Genomic DNA, 19,775 nt, shown 5'->3' with positions numbered 1-19,775 from the left:
TTTTATAAGGCATTATTCTTTTATTCTTGACACTATCACTTTTTTATGATATAAGCACAAGAACAAAGTCAGATCTTTACAATAAAAGAGACAGACTAGCAATCCTTATTCTAAATATATTTTATTGTTTTAACGACCTGTAATTACCTTCATATTTAATGAATATCTGATTGAATATTATTTAATAGTTGTCATATTTTACAGTTTTACGATTGAAGATTTTCTTATACAGGACATGCGCATCTAGCGCAGGGAGTAGAGAAGGAAAAGTACACTTGTATGTATGTATATATTTCTGATTTATGGTAAGTTGACAACGCATCAACACTTTTTCATCAAATATCGCTCATAGGTATGAAGCACATGCATGTTAATAGCAATTTAATAAGCTCACAAGTACACCTAGCGGAAATACTTGCCCTGTTTCAGGTCTTAATTTAAGCTTTTCAGTTATCTGTTGTAGCATCTGAATACGGCCTTTGAAGGGTGAAACCGGTTATGATTGTATAATAAAAGAATGATCGTATCAAAAATAAAAGACAATACCTTAGAATAAGCCAATCACCCTCTTTGCAAACGGAATATCTTTTTTTTTTTTTTCAAAAACGCCCTTTTCCGATGATTGCCACGTTCGTCACACTCGCTCCCCTATTTCACAATAACACAAAACGAGCTGTCCTTCTTTGGACTTTTTCAGTGTCCACCGTCAATTCTATATAGTGAGGATCCCATACTGTGCAGGGAGATTCGAGTAGAGGATGGGCAGAGGTATTGTAGGTAGTCTCTTTAGTGACCTGTTTGATTTTCTAAGTGTTCTTCCGACCGGAGTGGCCGAGCGTTTCTAGGCACTACAGTCTGGAACCGCGCGACCGCTATGGTCGCAGGTTCGAATCCTGCCTCGGGAATGGATGTGTGTGATGTCCATAGGTTAGTTAGGTTTAATTAGTTCTAAGTTCTAGGGGACTGATGACCTCAGAAGTTAAGTCCCATAGTGCTCAGAGCAATTTCTAAGTGTTCTATCAAGGAAACACAGTCTTTAATTTACTGTCCCCACAACATTGTCTACGTGATCATTTCTATTTAAGTTTTTGTCATCGTAATCCCTACCTATTGAACTGAATCGGCAACCTTAAATTTTGTATTATTTATTGTATAACCGAAAATTAACGGATTCTTTTTAGTACTCATATGAAGGACCCAATACATGATATTGTTCAGGGTCAAACAGTCTCAGAGGGCTGTTCACATTACTTCCCAAACACAATGCCAGAAAAAAGTTAGTATACATTTTTAGAGGCTTCCAATAAGCTGAAGATTTATTGTTGCAACAGTGCATATGGACTACATGAAATGATTATACATGTCAATAGCATAAGCTGGTCTGAGGTACTAGATATTAACCCATATGAAACACCCATATTAGTACTTGGTACAGCCTCCACGGGCGGCAATGCAGGCGCTGACTATGGCATGCAGTCGGTCGTACAGATGGTGAATACCGTCCTGGGATAGGTTATGCCACGCCTGTTAGACCTGTTCAGGTAGTTCTGCAAGAGCTGTTGACTGTCGAGTCGTACGAGTCACTTCTCGTCCCATCATAGCCCACACGTGCTCGATTGGAAACAAGTCTGGAGATCATGCTGGCCAGGGAGGCTACTGCACGTCTTGCAGAGCATGTTGAGTTTCACGGGCAGTGTGTGAGCGAGCATTATCCTGGTGAAACAACACATCGCGTTCCTGTTGCAAGAATGGGGGAAAAACAGGTAAAGCAACATTCTGCATGTACGGAGCGCTGTTTAGTGTTCCCACCAGATATACCAAAGGTGAACGACAATTGTAGCTTATCGAACTTGTAAGTAGGCCGTTTATGTATTCTTACTGGCAACGTTACGTAGCACTCTGTATGAAACTCACTGGTTGTGCGGTGTGCAGTCTGTGGCTAGATTGCATTGTTGTCTGCCATTGTAGTGTTGGGCAGATGGATGTGAACAGCGCGTAGCGTTGAGCAGTTGGAGGTGAGCCGCCAGCAGTGGTGGATGTGGGGAGAGAAATGGCGGAGTTTTGAAATTTGTCATAATATATATATTATGACTATTGAGGTAAATACATTGGTTGTTCTCTATCAAAATCTTTCATTTGCTAACTATGCCTATCAGTAGTTAGTGCCTTCAGTACTTTGAATCTTTTATTTAGCTGGCAGTAGTGATGCTCGCTGTATTGCAGTAGTTCGAGTAACCAAGATTTTTGTGAGGTAAGTGATTTATGAAACGTATAGGTTAATGTTAGTCAGGGCCATTCTTTTGTAGGGATTTTTGAAAGTCAGATTGCGTTGCGCTAAAAATATTGTGTGTCAGTTTAAGCACAGTCATTTGTAATTTTTCTAAGGAGACGTTTCAAACTCCAGACCGTATGGCATGAGGTCGGGCCAGTGTATCTTGGATGAATACCCTCTACGAGACAGTGTTCACCACGTCACATATAAATGACCGTCACTTGCGAGCAAGCAGAATCTCAAAATAACGGCGCGCCATTCCACATTCCAAGTGATGCTCTAAGGGCACCAGTCGAGCCGTGCACGTCGGTGCTGTGGCGTGAGTGGAAGACGGCCTAGAGGTGTGCGTGTCCGTAGCCCCACTGCTAATAACCGGTTCGTAACAGTTCGTGTTGTCACGTCTGGGCCCACAAGCCCTCTTATCAGAGTTGAGGTACCTGTACGAACCACCACTGCTGCCCTTACAATGCGACGATCCTGGCGGTTGTCTGTGCTGGCATCCCACCCGTCAGCAGGCTACAATATGAGTCCTTTGAAGCTCACTCAGTGGGCTGCAGGAAGCACGAGTGCATCTCTGCGACATAGCTGCCTGCTTGCTTCACACGTCTGCACCACATATAGTCTTCAGGCTGTGAGCAATCCCTTCTAAGGGTAGACACCGATTGCGCTTTGCTAGCTTCACCACTACGCCATCTGTTGGCGGACAACGTTGAAATCATTATCAGTATGTCTACTATCCCGCAGGTGGCATGTGCCACCATCGGATCAAAATTGACCTCGTCTTTCCAGGTGCGCATTTTTTTTTTTCCAGCTGGGTAGTTTAAACAGATAACAAACAGCAGATGGTTCTACGACACTTCCCTGTGAAACGCCAGATATGACTTCTGTTTCCCTTGATGACTTTCCATCGTTTACTAAGAACTGTGTTCTTTCTGACAAGAAATCCCGAATCAAGTGACACAACTGTGACGATACTCCATAGGTATGTGATGCGAGTAAAAATCGCTCTTGAGGAACAGTATCAAACCGAGCGGTTCTAGGCGGTACAGTCTGGAACCGCGCGACCGCTGCGGTCGCAGGTTCGAATCCTGCCTCGGGCATGGATGTGTGTGATGTCCTTAGCTTAGTTAGGTTTAAGTAGTTCTAAGTTCTAGGGGACTGATGACCTCAGAAGTTAAGTTCCATAGTGCTCAGAGCCATTTGAACCATTTTTGAACAGTATCAAAAGCCTTCTGGAACGCTGGACATATGGAATCAATTTGCTCTCTCTCGGTGATACCACTCGCTGTTTCGTGAGAATAAAGGGCCAGGAGACACCATCTTATACCCTTCAAAACTGTCCGTTTTCAACCTCACAGACCAGCCCATATTGGTGTGTGACCACAATCAGAAATATGGACTGTGCTATCACGTATCGATACCATTCCATGGGCCTCTCAGAGTTGGCGATGGAACTGAAAGTTTCCGTTAGATGCCGATAGCAGTCGTGCGGGATCCGACACCCCCAGCGGTGCACGCCCGCTGTGTTACACCTCCAGCAGATCTGGACTACGTGCGCACTCTGCTGTCACAATATAAGACGGCCAGCAAAAGCCACACACCCCACTCAAACTCGAAGCCATTTCGCTATGTGACGCTATGCAGATGCCACCTAGCTGCGGCTCTGACACCATCATTCGTGCTTTACTGCATAGTGCTTCATCTTTGTCGACATTGAGAGCTGGATTTTATTTCTTGCTGCGTTATCTGTAACGGATTTTTGTCAGCTTGGAGAAAGACAAGTTAATGACATCTTTTGTTTACTGTGTTAACTTGTTCTCTAATCATTACTGCTCCTGACCAGCTTTCCTACGACGACAGATGCAGCACAACTCTGTTGCTCACTTCTCCTTAACACTATGTACGAAGTCGTACACAACATGGACAACGCCCAGTCCCACATCCTGTGAATCGAAAATAGCAAACTAACTCTTTCGCAGAGGACGCAAGTGCGGGCGTGAAAGGACCCTGTTTCTTTTTCGTTTTATCTCGCAGGGTGGTCCGCAAGTTGTAGCGGAGAGGTGCGAACACGGCGCTGTGTTTCTGGTGGAGCCGTTACGGGACGCCCTACCTCAGCCGGTACTCGGACCATTACCAGAGTAGCGCACACGTATTCGCTCTCACCGGCGCGGCGAGCGCAGAGGCCCACCATGATTATTCATGGGCCCGCTTTAATTGGAGCATGATGAATGACATCGTTACCGCCGTGGCCCGGCGTCGATCGGCGTGCCCTGATTTATCTCCTCTGCCGGATCTATAATTATTATTTCCAGGCAGTGAATGCATTATATCCAGACACATCCAAGTTTGTTCTAAACGCATAAATAACGCTTCGGAAGAGCCTTTTTGCGGAGGCCGCCAGCTAATTGAGGTCGTAACTCAAGCTCGGCCGTGGCTGTTCGCTGTCATTAAGATGTCGTCTTAATTTTACAGGGGGCCATAAATTATGTTATCAATTAATTAATCACAGAAATCGAGAAAATTGCTTTCCATTAAGTGAGAGCGCTAGCAAATGCACCGGCTGGTTTCGACAGCTTGATGGATATTTGAGGAACTACCAGTGGAAAAAAGGGAAAAAGATGTGATGGCCCTCTTACGGGCACATCGTAAGTATGCGAATGATTCATGACCCTTCGGAGAGCCCGAGCTGTTTCGCCTGGTCTGCTGTAAAATTGTTACCACGACGATCAAATAAAAACAAGTAAATTAGCGTCGGACATGGATCACTTAGCGCAAAAGATGTAGCTGTCTTCTTTGCAATGACAGCAGTAAACATCGATCACTTGTTTCACTACTGCAATTATGTCCGAAGCAAAGCTGCAGCTGTTGCAAAATGTTGTTGGGATTACGAAACCTGTCAACTGGAAATAGCCACACCATTTTCACAGACTAGTTTTGCATTGTTCGATACTTGTTTGTAAATGCTCAGCTGCTTAATTAGTCTCAAACATCACGAAAGTTTTCCATCTTAACAAACAGTTACATGAATGTCGCAGCTTATCTTGATGGAAAGTAGGAACTTCGTAACCATGTGAGAGCTGGCTTTGATTTAACAAGGAGAGGGTCTGACATTTGGGTTACAGCTTTTAATCAAGTTTCACAAGGACGTTCTATAAAATAAAGAGACACGTATTTCAGGTTATTGCTAGACTCTCCCTAGTTTTTTAAAAAAATCGAGGTCAAAGTTGATAACGGAAAATCGTATATTCACTGCTATTCATCGATATATAGGCCCAAAACAATTTTTTATTTATATAATATATGGTTAAAAGTTAATATGTTCGAGTAATCAATATTTCTGTGTTTTCATACTGTACCTTGAATACCCGTCTAGTAGAGCGAAGTCGGCGGGCGAGAGGTCAAAGCACTGAACTACCAAACCGCTGATCTGTTTTCGATTCTTGATGTTCGCCATTTCTGATCAGATATTTTTTCTCGGCGTATCTCATAATATTCTGATACTCTGAATACTTTCCTTTGCTTTTTTTTTTAAGTGGAAGGTCGGGAGGTGCAATTAATATTCAAGTATGTGTATGTAAGACACTGACAGTTATTTTCATCGTGATACTTTGTGCAAAAACACACCTTAAGTATACCATTGCGTAATTCTCACTGATCGTCTATTGGTGAGCGTTATCGCAATCAGTGGGATGAAACTTATCGTAAGAGCAGATAAAACATAAGTATTTCTTGGACTATGCGCAACATACGAACGAAATCTCACTGCAAAGACATGTTTTCCGGTACGTTGTTAGTGAAAAACTTATCTGATTCACGTTGCTAAAACCATATCTGCCAGACATCAATATGCATGCGTACCAAGCGTATAAAACCACATCTTGAAAGACAGTCGCGGACAACTCGTTATGCACTAAGGCATGAAGTTTGATAGCTTCCGCACAGTATTGTAATTCTCTATGCAAATGGTTCAAATGGCTCTGAGCACTATTGGACTTAACATCTGAGGTCATCAGTCCCCTAGAACTTAGAATTACTTAAACCTAACTAACCTAAGGACATCACACACACATCCATGCCTGAGGCAGGATTCGAACCTGCGACCGTAGCGGTGGCGCGGTTCCAGACTGAAGAGCCTAGAACCGCTCGGCCACACCGGCCGGCAATTCTCTGTCCCACTGTGATGTCACATGAATCTGAAGTCTTGCGATGAAATTCTGTACCTCCTGGAAAACGTAAACGTCACATGGATGATGAAGAGAGGTACACTTCGGTGCTATCACTTTCACGATGCAGATGGTTGAGCATGATTACCTATGAAAGTCCTATTGTAGCGCGTCATGTACTTATCACGAAGAAAATAACTGTCAATGAATTATATATAATTGTTTGATAATTAATCACACTTCCCGATGTTTTATATTCAAAAAAGGCAAATAAATGTATTTCAGTTGTCAGAATATTCTAAGGTACAGCGAAAAAATATCGAATGAAAAAAAGGTGTTAACCAATATCCTAACAAGGATCAGTGCTTTGGTAGTCTATCGCCTTGATCACTTACTTTTCCCGCACAAATTTTGTTCGTTATTGTTAGTTCGCGGCGGACGTTCCGTGACACCTGTTCAAGTGCATTGTTGATCCATTCATTCAGTTTTTTTATTACAGAGAGCAGCTAACTCTCTGACCGAACGCGCTGAATTAATGTGCCGGCACCACTCTCAAACTTCTTTATTTAAATTTGTGAATCTGTACTTAAATTGGTGAATGACTGAGAAGATGAAACTTTTACATTATTTGATTCTGAAACAGCTGAGTAAAACTGAACTTACTGAGCCTACTTTCTCTTTACTTTTTCTTATCATGTCAACACTGACCGACAATATTCTAGCGCAACACAATGCAACTCCTCAAATAAAATTACAACCTGACTTCCAATAATTAATACTAAAGAATGGCCCAGACTAAAAAGAAATCTTAACAATAAACCTATACATTTCATTAAGCACTTACCTCATAAAAGTCTTCATTACGCGAACTACTGCAATACAGTGAGCGTCAATACTGCCAGCTAAATAAAAGAGTCTAACTACTAAAGCCACTAACTACTAATAGGCATGTGGTTAGCAAAGGAACGATTTTGTTGCAAACCAAATAATATATGTTCTTACCTTAATAATGTGACACCCAGTTCAGAAACGAATATAAGTCGTCATTGACATCCAGTATACAGATATATAATCGTGAATAATTTTCAATCTCCAAGTCGGATACTTCCAGATCGTTAGCCTACGCTAACACTTCAGACCTCTACCCTCCATCAATACTACCTTCTCACATTTAACACCATCACTGCTGACCGTTCACCTCCAACTACCCAACAGTACTTCCATCACTGCCGGCGACTAACTTCCAACTGCCCAACAGTACTGGCGGTTAACTTCCAATAACGAGTCCGACCAGCCACAGAGTCTCCTACAAAGTGCAGTCAGAGATCCAATGCAAAGCGCTACACAGCACTGCCAACACAGAAGCAGCCCGCTTACAACTCGAACGCCGACCTCGTCGTGCTATATGTGTAGAATGATGGATACCCAAGCTACAGCATGAAGACACAGAAACGTTAATAACTAGAACTTTATTTTCTTTGGACCCCATACCACAGGATATAAACATTTGTTTTTAGACGATCTTTCGATGTATAGCATTGAAAATACGATTTTCCGTCATCAACTTTGACTCACATTTTTTCAAAAATTAGGAAGTGTCTACCAAAAGGCGAAAAACGTGTCTTTTTATTTTCGATGTAGAACGTCCTTGTAAAACTTGATCAAAATTGGCAACACACAATCAGACCCTCCCCTTGCAAATCTAAGGGAGCTATATGAAGAAAGATGAACAATATTCCTATTTTTATTTTAATATGTTCTTGGAATTTTATACGCAGGTTGCCGATGATATTTAAAGAAACTTGTACGTATAGTAAGGAATTAACGCCATATCTTCTATGAATCAAGATAGATATTCAGCGATCACAGGCCCTGCACGCCACGCGCTGCTTCCACAAACTGCCTCCATTCCTTCCTGTTTTGAGCCAGGTTCCTCCAGGTGTCTTCAATTCCCAGGGCTGCTAGGTCCTTCGCCAGGTCGTCCATCCAGCGCTGCCTTGGTCGTCCAATGGGGCGTTTGGTTTTTGGTTTCCCCGCTAGTGCCACCTTCTCCTGTCTTCCATCTGGCATACGGGCTACATGGCCCACCCATTGTATTCTTTTGATCTTTATCTTCTGTTGTCGCATCACGAAGTATATTTCCTCGTTTTTCCTCCTCCTCCATTCTCCATTATCTAAAACTGGTCCCCATATCTTCATCATTACTCTTCTTTCAAATATTAATGGTTTTTCCTTTTCTTGCTTAGTCATGCTTCATATTTCTGAACCGTACATTACTGCTGGGCATATCACTGTGTTGCAGATTTTCATCTTAGTGTTCACTGAGATCAATTTAGAGCCAAGCGTCTCTCTGAGGGAATGTACGCATTTCGTTCCCACTGCTATTCTTCCCTTGATGTCCATTTTTGTATCGCTGTCCGTGGTAAACCACGATCCCAAGTATTTGAACTGGTCTACTCTCTTGAACCTCTTGTCATCTATCTCAAGAAATTCTATCCGCTCTTGTCTTCTTCCTAATTGCATGAACTCTGTTTTGTCTCGATTCACTTTGACCCCTACCTTCTGTGCATAATTGCCCATTTTCTAGTACATTTCTTTCAACTCGTTCTATGAATCAAACCGTTCTATGAACCAAACCGTTTCGAAATGTGTGCTGTCCTACTTTACCCACGCTAGAGGCCCCGTGTTAATCGGCAATTAAGTTCTAACATTTTTCAAAAATGGTTCAAATGGCTCTGAGCACTATGGGACTTAACTACTGTGGTCATCAGTCCCCTAGAACTTAGAACTACTTAAACCTAACTAACCTAAGGACATTACACACATCCATGCCCGAGGCAGGATTCGAACCTGCGACCGTAGCAGTCGCGCGGTTCCGGACTGCGCGCCTAGAACCGCTAGACCACCGCGGCCGGCTAACATTTTTCTGAAGACAATCTGTCTAAGGACAAACTGCAGTAATTATTCTGTATGCTGCAAGCAGATAGAAGACACAATTTGTTTTGCCCACAATGAAGCAGTGACAGCATATTGTACTATATTTCACGCCTGTGTAATGCCAGGTATTTGTATTACCTTATGTTTGTTGCTTGTAGAGAGTCTTTCAAATGCCGTTATACTTACATGCCTTCAGGTACAGATTATTTCATTCATTTAGAGTCAGTTGTCAAGTTTTGCAGCTTTCTGGCACGTTGTGAACTTCTCGTTACATATTTTTAAGTTTTCAGGGACAAATACAAAATACGTAAATGCGACATCTGCAAAGAAGCATACATTGTAGAAGCTGTTCCATAAAACTGTATTTCCTTCAGTAGGTGACGTTTCAAACACGTTCTAGACGTCAAGAAGCACACCATCGAATGCCTTAGGATTTCTTTCACAAACAAAATAACATGTACCACTAGGTAACGAGTTTTTCATTTTGATCTTGTCTCGCGCTATTAAACACGGCTATCTACGGTCTAGCATACTGATATCCTGCACTCTGTTTTACCGTCAGACCAAACTGTTTAGTCATTTTAACCCCCCTCGACTTAATCACTCTGTCTGATCACCATAGCGGAAACGCTCATTCCCACACGAGCAAAATCCTTTCCTTCTCACGCGTCCTCACAACCATCCGAGATCCATTATTTCCTATAGCAAGAGCACAGCAGTAAGCGGGGCCAGAACAGATCTTTGGCTTCGAAAGAAGGCTAGTTTCACTTACTCTGAGGGAAAATAATATCTACCGTCAATTTTGAAAGCACAATTCACGTCACTAGAAGATTTTTTAAAAAATGTTCAAATCTGTGTGAAATCTTATGGGACTTAACTGTTAAAATCATCAGTCCCTAAGTTTACACACTACTTAACCTGAATTATCCTAAGGACAAACACACAAACCCACGCCAAAGGGAGGACTCGAACCTCTGCCGGGATCAGCCTCACAGTCCATGACTGCAGCCCCCAAGACCGCTCGGCTAATCCCACGCGGCAGAAGATTTTACTCCTGTATGCAACGATACACTTCATATGTAGCAAAAACGTTACCTGAAACAATCTGTTATTATTATTCCTAGCAGTAATAGCAGTAGCAGTGTTACGTGGACACTGTAACGTGGCTGTTTTAGGTGGGGTGTTTTGAAACATGTTGGCGAAAGGGGCTCTCTCACGCTCAGTATTTCAAATGGTTCAAATGGCTCTGAGCACTATGGGACTTAACATCGATGTTCATCAGTCCCCTAGAACTTAGAACTACTTAAACCTAACTAACCTAAGGACAGCACACAACACCCAGCCATCACGAGGCAGAGAAAATCCCTGACCCCGCCGGGAATCGAACCCGGGAACCCGGGCGTGGGAAGCGAGAACGCTACCGCATGACCACGAAATGCGGGCTCGCTCAGTATTTATTGATTAGTAATACTGACCGTCAGAAGGCGGCACTGTCAGTTTGCTTAAAATACTGAAGAACACTGCAGAGCTTTAAATATAAACTGACCTTCGCTCAATACGTATATTGCACAATATGTTGTACAATATACACTACTGGCCATTATAGTTGCTACACCAAGGAGAAACGCAGATGTTAAACGGGTATTCATTGGACAAATATGTTATGCTAGAACTGACATGTGATAACATTTTCACGATATTTGGGTGCATAGATCCTGAGAAATCAGTACCCAGAACAACCACCTCTGGCCGTAATAACGGCCTTGATACGCCTGGACATTGAGTAAAACAGAGCTTGGATGGCGTGTACAGGTACAGCTGCCCATGCAGCTTCAACACAATACCACAGTTAATCAAAAGTAGAGACTGGCGTATTGTGACGAGCCAGTTGCTCGGCCACCATTGACCAGACGTTTTAAATTGGTGAGAGATCTGGAGAATGTGCTGAACAGGGCAGGATTCGAACATTTTCTGTATCCAGTAAGGCCCACACAGGACCTGCAACATGCGGTCGTGCATTATCCTGCTGAAATGTAGGGTTTCGCAGGGATCGAATGAGGGGTAGAGCCACGGGTCGTAACACATCTGAAATGTAACGTCCACTGCTCAAAGTGCCGTCAATGCGAACAAGAGGTGACCGAGACGTGTAACCAATGGCACCCTATACGATCACGCCGGGTGATACGCCAATATGGCGATGACGAATACACGCTTCCAATGTGCGTTCACCGCGATGTCGCCAAACACGGATGCGACCATCATGATGCTGTAAACAGAACCTGGATTCATCCGAAAAAATGACGTTTTGCCATTCGTTCACCCATTTCTGTCGTTGAGTACACAATCGCAGTCGCTCCTGTCTGTGATGCAGCGTAAAGGGTAACCGCAGCCATAGTCTCCGAGCTGATAGTCCATGCTGCTACAAACGTCGTCGAACTGTTCGTGCAGATGGTTGTTGTCTTGCAAATGTCTCCATCTGTTGACTCAGGGATCGAGACATGGCTGCACGATCCGTTACAGCCATGCGGATAAGATGCCTGTCATCTCGACTGCTAGTGATACGAGGCCGTTGGGATCCAGCACGGCGTTCCGTATTACCCTCCTGAACCCACCGATTCCATATTCTGCTAACAGTCATTGGATCTCGACCAACACGAGCAGCAATGTCGCAATACGATAAACCATAAACCACAATCGCGATAGGCTACAATCCGACCTTTATCAAAGTCGGGAACGTGATGGTACGCATTTCTCCTCCTTACACGAGGCATCACAACAACGTTTCACCATGTAACCCCGGTCAACTGCTATTTGTGTATGAGAAATCGTTTGGAGGCTTCCCTCATGTCAGCGCGTTGTAGGTGTCGCCACCGGCGCCAACCTTGTGTGAATGCTCTGAAAAGCTAATCATTTGTATATCACAGCATCCTCTTCCTGTCGCGTCTGTAGCACGTCATCTTGGTGGTGTAGGAATTTTAATGGCCATAGTGTAAGTGTGGTACTGCGCAGATAGCTGCGGTTCCTGCCAACGCAGACCGAAATTCAGCTCGCTAGGGACGAGTTTTCACAAAAAACCGAAAAGAAGTAAATGACAAATGATCAGGAAGTGAGGTGGACGAAGTGTATTAAGACACCACGTGGTACTTTGAGAAACGAAATTTCTTATTGATTTAGTAAACGCCAGATATCTTGGTGTCTATAATAGTAGAGGAAGCTGGAGACTATGGTGTCATGACAATAAGCGGAAATGTTTATTTTACTTGGAACAGTTTTCAGGATGGGCAGATAAGATCAGGTCAACCTGCCCAGTGAGAATATATATTTTTTTCTCTTGCAGCTGCTGTCACAGCCCGGACATGTAAGCTTTCAATCAGTAATCAAAAAATAATTGTTTTATTTCGTTTTGCAGCTGTTGCAGTTGAAAAATGCTTAGAAGACACCACACGTACACGATAAATTATACACTTACTCGTTTATTACGGAATTAGTTGTCGTAGTGCTTTACGAATGTTTGTTGCTGTGAATGAGTCCCTGGTGCACTTACATGTTTAATGGAAACTTTTCAGACTTGCTTCGCCCGTTCATCATTATTTCTGCTTGTGCTGCGCAAGGCAAACAACTCAATCGCAACACCGTCCAGCGCAGCCTTGTTCCTTACGAAGGCAGAATTCCATGTAACGCATCCCAGGCACAAATACTGCGCATTAATATATCGCCGTTTATCCTCGTACATTCATGCAACATATTCACACAATGTGTCCGCCCCTGGTAGCTGAGTGGTCAGAGCGACGGAATGTCATACCTAACGGCCCAGGTTCGATTCCCGGCTGGGTCGGAGATTTTCTCCGCTCAGGGAATGGGTGTTGTGTTGTCCTTATCATCATCATTTCATCCCCATCCCCAGTGGCGTCAGCTCGAAAGACTTGCACCAGGCGAACGATCTACCCGACGGGAGGCCCTAGCCACACGGCATTTCCATTGCGCAGTGAATACTGAGCGATTGAGGGCTGTTTAAGGTAGCGGACCTGCACTAGTGCGCTTACGGCGCTGCGTAGCTCAGAAAACAGTTGAACTGAGGTGTTACTGGCTGCTTTATGTATCCCGCTTTGCTTTTTGCTGTGCCTTGTATGTTATTTTTATTCCTTACTTCTAAATGAGTGAGATAACTATACGTAGCCCATGAAGGGGTTTGCTTACCCTCACAACATTAAAAGGAATCGGAGATCCATATGGCCACTATGTCAGACCTGCGTCGCACGAGCACAGCACGTGCGCTGCCAGCCTTGCAAGAGGCTTGGTTCTTCGCGCCCATCTTCACCATTCGAACTGTCACGTTTGTTTACTCTAGCGACCTACTGCTACGATACAATGTCGGTACTAGTACTAATAAAGCTAAGGTGACCATGTTTCTGGGACTGGAAGCTGGAACCAATTTTATAACTGCTCGGAATGCGACAATGTAATTGTTATTGATTACGGAAGTTTACAACACAGTGAATACTAGGCACCAAATAGTAATACAACAAACGTAATCTAAAACATAGGCATGTTCACAGTTGCCGGCCGGAGTGGCCGAGCGGTTCTAGGCGCTTCAGTCTGGAACCGCGCGCCCGCTACGGTCGCAGGTTCGAATCCAGCCTCGGGCATTGATGTGTATGATGTCATTACGTTAGTTAGATTTAAGTAGTTCTAAGTTATAGGAGACTGATGGCCTCATCAGTTAAGTCCCATAGGGCTCAGACCCATTTGAACCAATTTGAACCACGTTCACAGTTACTGAATAATTATAACATCGTTAAATCATAAAAGTTTGTGAACAGGACCGACTTGCTTCAGTAACTGCACCCAACTTATAGCATTCAGTTGTTCATACCCCACACTTCCATCATGAAAGAACTTGATAAAGCAGAAGTTGACGTCCCTTTAAGTTTAAGAAGTCATAGAATTAACAATTGTATTTCAGATTAAATTTTACAATCAGTATTTCTTTCGAAGGCTCTCCTTTCATTTGAGTTTTCTCAGATGTCCGTACGAAAGAAAAGACAAGCTTGACTGCTGCGTTTGGCCGATACTGAAATAAAGTATAGATACTTTTACAATGCTAAAAATATAGAAAACAGTTACGTTCAAACATCACATGACCAACAATTTGATGAAATTTCTAAAAACCAGAAAATGAAGGGGTCTCAGCAGAGGCGGACGGGATAAGGGAAATGGACTCCAAAAGTCGGAAATGTAACCGCCAAACCAGGACGTCTTGTAGCTTGAACTTGACTATCGTTATTACCAATTCTTATTACTGTTATTCCAAGTGACATCAATTATTGTACTGTCAGTGGAACTACTGAAATTGTTTCTTCCTTTGATGCATCCAAAACTACGCCAAATCATGTTTTCAAAACTGCTGTTATCGTTCTCATCGTCATTTTTAATATAATAGTCTTAAAGTATCACGCAAGTAAAATCAGGTTCCAATGTTTCTTACTGCCATAAAAACAAGTGTCTCATCAGTTGAATAAAAATCATCAGCGGAGATTCTAAACGATTCTTGATTCGTCTGGTTCAAATGGTTCAAATGGCTCTGAGCACTATGGGACTTAACATCTGCGGTCATCAGTCCCCTAGAACTTAGAACTAATTAAACCTAACCAACCTAAGGACATCACACACATCCATGCCCGAGGCAGGATTCGAACTTGCGACCGTAGCAGCCGCGCAGTTCCTGACTGAGCGCCTAGAACCGCGAGACCACCGCGGCCGGCGATTCGTCTGCCTCACGCAAACTTGAAAATTTGTCTCATAGGGAAACAGTGTAGATCAAGTGAGGAAATGATTGCCTCCATAACCGTGTATTATTCAGAATATGACAAAGGCTCCATTTCCGGTGTGATGAATTAAATTGGAAACACGGTGACAAACTATCACAAAATAGTGTGTGTGTGGATTCCTAAGGGACCAAACTGCTGAGGTCATCGGTCCCTAGACATACACACTACTTAAACTAACTTATGCTAACAACAATACACACAAAAATGCCCGAGGCGGGAGGGGACGCACAATCCGTGACATGGTGTCTCAACCACGCGGCTATCACAAAATAAATTTCATTCTAAATAAGGAAGTGGGTTCGTCTTTATCATGTTTCTCAATCTGCAATTATACTGTAGTATCGAGATGAGGATTCAGTTTATTGAATACTTCACTATTTCCCTTAATTCAAGTATTTTATTTTGTTTATATTGTTTATTAACGGGCAATAATCACAAGCTAGTAACACGGTATAACTGGTTTCAGCTGTCAATTGTCGTACGTAGCTGCTTGTGTTTTGAGAAGATACCTCTGTGGATGCATCAGTGGCACATACTTCCCACTCTTAAACGCTGTGAGTGGAAAAGATGGATGGAAATTCAGAGTCAGCCCAGCCTCTTACTTTACTCTCGAAGTCGGAGACATCTCTCTGTGCGAATATCTTCTACGTCTGCCTAAGCTGAAGTGCGTTCGCAGTGATATCCCTGAACCAATAGTAGTCTTCAATGACGCGGCAGCAAGTACACTCTGACTTCACTTCTTCTTAGTTGGTTTTTGCCAGAGTCTGAATCGCGCCAGCCAATTGCAGGAGATCTTGTGAGTTCTGTTCACTAATATTTTCATAAAAAAGTTTCACAATTTCCTGCTCTTGCGGCTTCTGTCATTTTTAACCAAACGCCTGGCATGGGAAAGAAGGCAGAAAATCTGCTCTAATGCGTGACAGATTTCCAGCCACAGCCAACCAAAACCTTGCACGTAGACAGAAGTGGGAAATAACTCCTGCTATCGAAATAATTACAGTGAGTCAATCAAAGAAGCTCTTACTTGGATTTAGACAAATATTCTTGTGTGGCACAGGAGCATCCAACAGCTCGCGGTACGGTCTGAAATTCTGTGTTTTAACCTGGCCTTCAGATCTTACTAGCCAAGAGGATTCCTTTTAGATCTTGCACAATACAGTTTTTATGGAACGCAGTCTGCGAGGGCACTGGAGACTACCATTTCCCTGTTGTATACACACACCGAGTTTGTGACACTCCCAAGTTAACTTCCTGTCACGAGCCAGCTGAAGTAAGCTCCCAAGGCTGCTGAAATAACAGGCACCCTCACAACATTAAAAGAAAAGAGAGGAAGAAGTAATTAGCAGTGATGTTCAAGGCAACAGTGAATATTGTCTGCAGTTACCTTGCAGCGTTAATGAACTGACTGTACTGACAACTGGGATCTGCATATTTCGTTCTAAAAATAAAAATAGGTTACAGAGAGTTTGGACATAAAAATTGCAACAGTACTGCACAGCTGATGAGGCTTCTCCACGTGTGTTATACGCCACAGAAAAGTTTCAGGTTTACATGTACCGGGTGATCAAGAAAGTCAGTATAAATTTGAAATCTGAATAAATCACGGAATAATGTAGATAGAGAGGTACAAATTGACACACATGCTTGGAATGACATGGGGTTTTATTAGAACCAAAAACATACAAAAGTTCAAAAATGTCCGACAGATGGCACTTCATCTGTTGAGAATAGCAATAATTAGCATAACAAAGTAAGAAAAAGCAAAGATGATGTTCTTGACAGGAAATGCTCAATATGTCCACCATCATTCCTCAACAATAGCTGTAGTCGAGGAATAATGTTGTGAACAGCACTGTAAAGCATGTCCGGAGCTATGGTGAGGCATTGGCGTCGGATGTTGTCTTTTAGCATCCCTAGAGACGTCGGTCGATCACGATACACTTGCGACTTCAGGTAACCCCAAAGCCAATAATCGCACGGACTGAGGTCTGGGGATCTGGGAGGCCAAGCATGACGAAAGTGGCGGCTGAGCACACGATCATCACCAAACGGCGCGCGCAAGAGATCCTGCATAAACATCGTACGTTCCAGCAGGTGTTTATCAGAGAGCCTGAAATGATGCGATTCTGTAACATATCGGTGTACCTCTCACCCGTCGTGGTAGCAGTTACTGACGTTTTGCTGTCCGGCGCCATCTGCCGGACATTCTGTGAACTTTGGTTTTTTTTCTGTTCTAATAAAACCTCATGTCATTCCAAGCGTGTGTCAATTTTTACCTCTCTAGCTACATTATTCCGTGGTTTATTAAGTTTTCAAATTTATACTGACTTTTTGATCACCCGGTATATCTTGAGTATAGAAGGCTGGACATAAGACAGCGATCACCACTGAAATGACGTGCGGCTGAAACCGTAACACCAACTTTTCATACCTCTAGAATGTGGTTAACAGCATGAGCGTCCAACCTAGTGGGCATCAAAAGCAACACGAAACTCCCATCTCGTCAGGGTGTCAACGTCAGTGTGAAGTGCTGCGTCCGTCACGGTGGGCAGGCCCCGCGAGACAGTCGTAATCCCTGCTGCTCTGCTCTTTGAGGGACTGATTAAAGCGCGCCCTTTCCTTTTTTTTTTTAATTTCGGGAGCACGCGGCGGACTTCCGGCGCTTGTTGGAGTCGCCGCTGCGGTGCGTATGTTGTTCGCAGCCAGGGATTAGGGCCGCATTAAGGAGCTCAATTTTTCTTCGTCAGCGTAATCAGCCGGCGTGACAGAAGGGACCGTGCCCCGCTGGGCGCACGCCAGTCACTGCCTGTCAGTCTTCATGTGACCGATGACTTGCTATTAGGCGATTAGTCGATCGATTAAAGATATCCGTAATTAACAAACAGCTAACGCCAGCGGAGGCATTGACGAAACTTCTATTGTCAAAACCTGTGAAGTTCTTAGTTGGATTAACAGGCTTTATTGTCCGTTTGAGGCTCAAAATAGATCAAGTCAGAAATATATGAAAAAAATAACTGAAGCTGTAGATAAGAACTGTGCCACACAACTAATCTTATGATTCATCCTGGATGGTAACAGCGACATTACACTACTGTGTCACGATAAAAACACGAGAAAATATAATCAGCTGGTCTCCAATTTTAATTTTGACAGTTTACAGAATGGGAAAAAGCCCATCAGCTAACTTTTTACAATTTATATCATCTCACTGGTTTCTATGAGTAACACCTTTTGTTAGGAATATGCGCACATATTCACTGAATACCGGCTTCCCTGGAAGGAACAGACCATTACTGCTAGAAGCTTCCGTAGGTGTCGGTGCAACGATAACGTACATTAGTGATTAGATGAAGCATAGGAACCATTGACTTCTTGCTGTATTTGTATTGTTAGTTTAAGAAGTTTGCCCACATTGTTGGTTAATAAAAATGAAATATGTTTCCGCCAATACACATAGCATCTGAGCCTCCAATGGACAACCATACTTGCATTAGAATATTCGCCAGCTAAATATTGATCTTTTGTGTGGCTGAATAGCTCTCACACCCCGGTGGTTAATGTCCAACTACAACATACGATGATAATCCTACGTAATATATTAATCCGCAGTCCTGTCCTGTGCCGCGCGGGATTAGCCGAGCGGTCTGAGGCGCTGCAGTCATGGAATGTGCGGCTGGTCCTGGCGGAGGTTCGAGACCTCCCTTGGGCATGGGTGTGTGTATTTGTCCTTAGGATAATTTAGGTTAAGTAGTTTGTAAGCTTAGCGACTGATGACCTTTGCAGTTAAGTCCCATAAGATTTCACACACTTCTTTTTTCCTGTCCTGTGGTTACTTCTATTGAGATAGATTCAGCCTCATTCCATCAAAATGTTTTATCAAATTTCACTATACTGAAGCACTATTCTCATCCTATAGACTAGGAAAAAGCAGCAATGACACCAAAAAATCTCGTGAACCTGCCTAGAAGATGGACCTATAATTAACTGGCACGCCTTTCGTGCCAGCTGAAACGTGGATACCAAAATGGTCTCAAGTCTCAGAGCTACATCAACATCTGTGATCTTCAGCAAAAAGTTGCACGTCGTCTTGGTAATTGCTAATCTAGCATGTCAGCCAGTGTTGAAAGTGGACGTCATCAGATAAACTTTGTGCAAAACCAGTTATCAACTTCACTCGCTCTACCAGAACCTATTTTAATAGCAATCACTACGGTGTACGGAAATGTACTTCCGTTTTCTACCACTAGACTTGGTAAGAGCCTAGTGCTTGTGACTGTGGCGCTGAAGTGCAAATCATACCACCCATCCTAACTCATATTATTTAAATTATTTTTATTAATTCTGTTTGAAAATAAAATTAAAACAGCAACTTAATTACAACGTATGTACACTGATGAGGTAGAACGATGTTACCACTGATAACGGTGGGATTGAATGCTTCCTGTTGACGTCGTGGGTATTTGATTTGGTAAGGATGCTGATTCAACTGCCCCTACGTATTGGTTGTATACAACCTGCGATACCTTCAACCACATTCTAGATTTTCATACTCTCTCGCTCACTGAGCGCAAACTG

The sequence above is a fragment of the Schistocerca serialis genome, chromosome 5, assembly GCF_023864345.2.
Source record: "Schistocerca serialis cubense isolate TAMUIC-IGC-003099 chromosome 5, iqSchSeri2.2, whole genome shotgun sequence".
In the NCBI taxonomy this organism is placed as follows: domain Eukaryota; kingdom Metazoa; phylum Arthropoda; class Insecta; order Orthoptera; family Acrididae; genus Schistocerca; species Schistocerca serialis.
The sequence above is the reverse complement of the archived record's forward strand: the minus strand, read 5'-3'. Positions refer to the sequence as shown.